Source organism: Apus apus, chromosome 1, assembly GCF_020740795.1.
Source record: "Apus apus isolate bApuApu2 chromosome 1, bApuApu2.pri.cur, whole genome shotgun sequence".
Lineage (NCBI taxonomy): Eukaryota > Metazoa > Chordata > Aves > Apodiformes > Apodidae > Apus > Apus apus.
This window is the reverse complement of record NC_067282.1, coordinates 103087918-103092007: the sequence shown is the minus strand read 5'-3', so window position 1 is coordinate 103092007 and position 4090 is coordinate 103087918.

The following is a 4090-nucleotide window of genomic DNA, read 5'->3' as shown; positions in this document are numbered from 1 at the left end:
CATCTGACCTCGTTTGTGTCTTAATTTCACCATTTGGGATCACCTTTAAACTTCTTCTCAGGTCCTGCTGGGCAACAAAGGGTGCAGATGCCCTGCGGCTCATCCCAGGAGAGGGAAGGCAGAATCCAGCCGCACCAGCCTCCCACTGCTGTGAGGAGTGTTGGAAAGCAAGGGGGTTCTGCCCCATCTCTCATAAGACCACACGACAGCCCCAGTGCCTCTTTGTGCACCCGATGTTGTGTTACCTTTGTTTTGTCCCGGCAAAATAGTAAAAAATTGCCACATATCTGAATACCGGATCGTGACAGCATTCTCTCAGATGTCTGTGAACTGCACAGCACAGAAGACAATGCAAGGAGAGGCATGCCCTATGGGTGATTCCTGAAATCATCAGTGCATGCCTACTCCAGAGGAAATTTTATGATAAATAATGATGAACCCTAGTCTGTACACTTACAACAATGAGAAGCTGTAGTTGCATCTACTTAAAAATTCATAAAAACTCTCAAGCCAAGGTGTTAAGAATGCACACTACTGCTCTCAAGGTCATTTCCAGGACATAAGTCTCACAATTCTTATTAAATTAGATTAAAAAAAAAGGTTAAAAAAAAAAAGTGAGAAAGTTTGTCCTTAAAACTAGAGAACAGAGCAAGGGTGAGCCTCAGACTGAAAACACCCAACACATGAAGTACCATGGAGCACTTGGAAAGAGTTCAGAGGAGGGCCACAAAGATACCAGAGGGCTGGAGCACCTCTCCTCTGAAGACAGGCTGAGAGAGTTGGAGTTGTTCAACCTGGAGAAGAGAAGGCTCTGGGGAGACCTTATAGTGACCTCCCAGTACCTGAAGGGGCTACAGGAAAGCTGGGGAGGGGCTTTTTACAAGGGCATGTACTGATAGGATGAAGGCTAATGGCTTTAAACTGGAAGAGGGTAAATTTAGGTTAGACATCAGGAAGAAACTCTTCACTAGGAGGGCTGTGAGACACTGGAAGAGGTTGCTCAGAGAAGTTGTGCATGACCCCTCCCTAGAAGTGTTCAAGGCCAGGTTGGATGGGGCTTTGAACAACTTGGTCTAGTGGGAGGTGTCCCTGCCCATGGCAAGGAGGTTGGTCCCTTCCAACCCAAACCATTCTATGATTCCATGATCTCTTGTTTGCAAGGCACTTGTCCTTGATCCATGCCAGTCTGCTTTGTCTCAGTGTCTTGCATCACGTGGGATGTTCCTCTGGCACCTCTGAGAAGTCATGTTGGGGTTTCTTCTCTTCCTCTTGATGTTTCTGGAAAACTCGGAGTGATTCAACAGCTGCTTTGCTCCCATATATTTGCTCCTGTGCCTAATTAACCCCTGAGCTTTTCCACTTTATGTCCAGTCTTCCAGCACAGCAAACTTGATACTTGTTTCCCATGCCCAGGACAGCTCTGTATTTGCACTATTTCAGAAGGATCCCCACTCTTTGTGTATTTGGGATGCTGTTTCTGAGTCATGACAATGGCAATACTGCAAATTGTAGGCTTCAGCCATGATAAGCCTTCCTAGCTTATCTTCTCAACACAAGATACCTCTACAGAAAGCATGGCACAGTACTGGGGATCACTTTTCTCTATAATTTGCCATATTTTGTGGTTCCTTCTTGATATTTAAGTGACTTCTGTCTGCAGATATTTAATAGAAATTTGGGTGTTGTCATCAGGTATCTCAGGACTTGTGTGAAATGAGCTGCTTTGTGCAGAGTACAGACCTGTCAGGCTGCTCCCACTAGGGAGTCTCTGCAGGCCCTCCTTCAGGGGACCCTCCTCTGCTAAACCTGGACACATCAGTACAGAAAGAGGCTGCCATCTCTGTGAATCCCTGGGGGTGACCCACCAACACCACCCCAGCCTTGCCAGGCTCACTGCTTGTAATCCTTGTGTTTTGGTTTTGTGGGTTTTTTGGTAGTGGGGGAGGGGCCCCAGGGTGACTCCAGTAAGAAGCTGAGAAGCTCTCCCTGCTCCAAACCCAGCCAAGGAGCCATTAGAGGGACAATAGATGCACCTCTGCCATTAACATACGAAAGAATCAACACCTTAGTAGAGAAGCACTTAGGAGAGAAGAGCTGTGCTGGGGGAGGAGAGCGGTGCTGGTGGTTGGTGAGGAAGAAGGGGAAGAAGGTGCCCAAGCAGAAGTCTCCCTGCAGCCCATGGCGAGATGGCAGCTGTCCCCCTGCACTCATGGAGGAACGTGGTGGAACATTCCCTGAAGGCGCCAGGAGGGGTGAACTTGGCCAGGGGACTTGGATTTTGTGGCCAGTGGACTCAGATTTGCTGCCAGTGGACTCTGACTGTGCAGCTGTGGAAGACCCCGGCGCCAGGGGAGTTTGTTCCTGAAGCAGCCCCTGACTCTGTGGGAAGCCCAGGCTGGAGCAGCTCCGGACCTCGTGGGAAGGACTCATGAAGCCGCCAGCTGAATTTGACTCCATTGACCACCACTCTTTGGGCCCGACTGTCCAGCCAGTGCTTGATCCAACAGGTCGTGTGCTCATCCAGGCCATGAGCAACTGGTTTTTTTATGAGACTTCTATGCGGAACCATGTCAAATGCTTTTTGGAGGTCCAGATAGACAATATCCACAGCCTTTCCCTTGTACAATAGTCGGGTCATCAGGTTATAAAAGGCGATCAAGTTGATCAGGCAGGACCTGCCTTTCATAAACCCATGCTGACTGGGCCTGATCCCACAGTTATCCCCTATATGTTTTCTAATAACACTCAAGATTATCTGCTCTCATGACCTTCCCTGGTACCTAGGTCAGACTGACAGGTCTATAGTTTTGTTGTCTTGTTGTCCCAAACCATGACAGCTTGGAAGAAAAAAACAGCTCTGGAAGAAGGGTTTTCTCCTCATTCATTGTCTGCCTTGGGCAGCCCAGCAATGACTTGGTCCAGTGCTCTGCTATAGTGCATGCCATATATACTCATTGGCCAGAGTTGCTAAACTGAAAGTCCTTCATGAACGGTGATTAGCTCACCATTACTTTAGTAACAAGAGATACCACTGTCAGGGTCCAGAACCACAGATTTCTTTTATATTGAAGGAAGGTCCTTTCTGATCCTTCTTATTTTTTTGCTGAGAGATCTAAGGAAAAGAATAATTCCAGTTTCTGACTACTGAATTCAGGATGGTCTTAACCTCTTTGAGATTATGTACTCTGCTTGAGAACATACCCTGTTGGCATCCATCTCCCCATCCACAAAACATTTGCATCCAGTCCTTTCAGAATGGCACAAGCACAACCCAAAATTATCCAATGGAATAGAACTCAAACTAAAACTTTCTGTAGGTCTGAAGAAGACAGTCGAAGCTTGCTAGCCTACAGGAATTCTTTGAAGGATTAAGCTATGCTACTTTACACCAACAGGTTTATAGACGGAGTCCAGAGGTTTTCACAATATAGCCTCTGCCTGTTGGTAAAAACATTATAAACTCACATCTTTTTAGTTCCATGGCACAGCTCCTTTTGCCACTTGATTTAATCTGGGAAGGCAGCTGCAGCATCCTCGTTTTGGTGAATATAGAGTATCCAACTGAGAAAAAAAATACTACAATTTATTCAGCAAGTCAAATTTTTCACTGGTGATTTCCACCTTCTTCTGGATTTGTTCCCAGGGGAACCACAAAGGAATCTGGCCTCTCTCCGGGCCATTCAGCACTTTCGAATGTGCTGTAAAATTATTTGCCTTGAGCAGCATTACAGGAAAGGTATTCATCAGTTAACTTCATTGTCAGCCTTCTCGTCCGAGGGATGCGTTGCTGATGGTGAGTCATGAAGACATTGATTTTAAAATTTCCTTTGAATCATAATTGCATTTGGAAGATTACACAGTGGCTCCCAGGGATCTACTGAGTTTTAAAATCTATAGTTGATGCCTATTCTGCTCAGCTAAGTACTATATAATACATAAGTTGACCAGGCAATTTTTTAGTTTTATACTCATTGTTTTTGGAAAATGGTGTCTTACATCTGGAAAACTGAGTTAATATGAAAAAAAAAATAAATAAAGCTGCTTTTTTTTTTTTTTTTTTATTCCCCAGTGTCAGTCTTTTTTTAAAAAA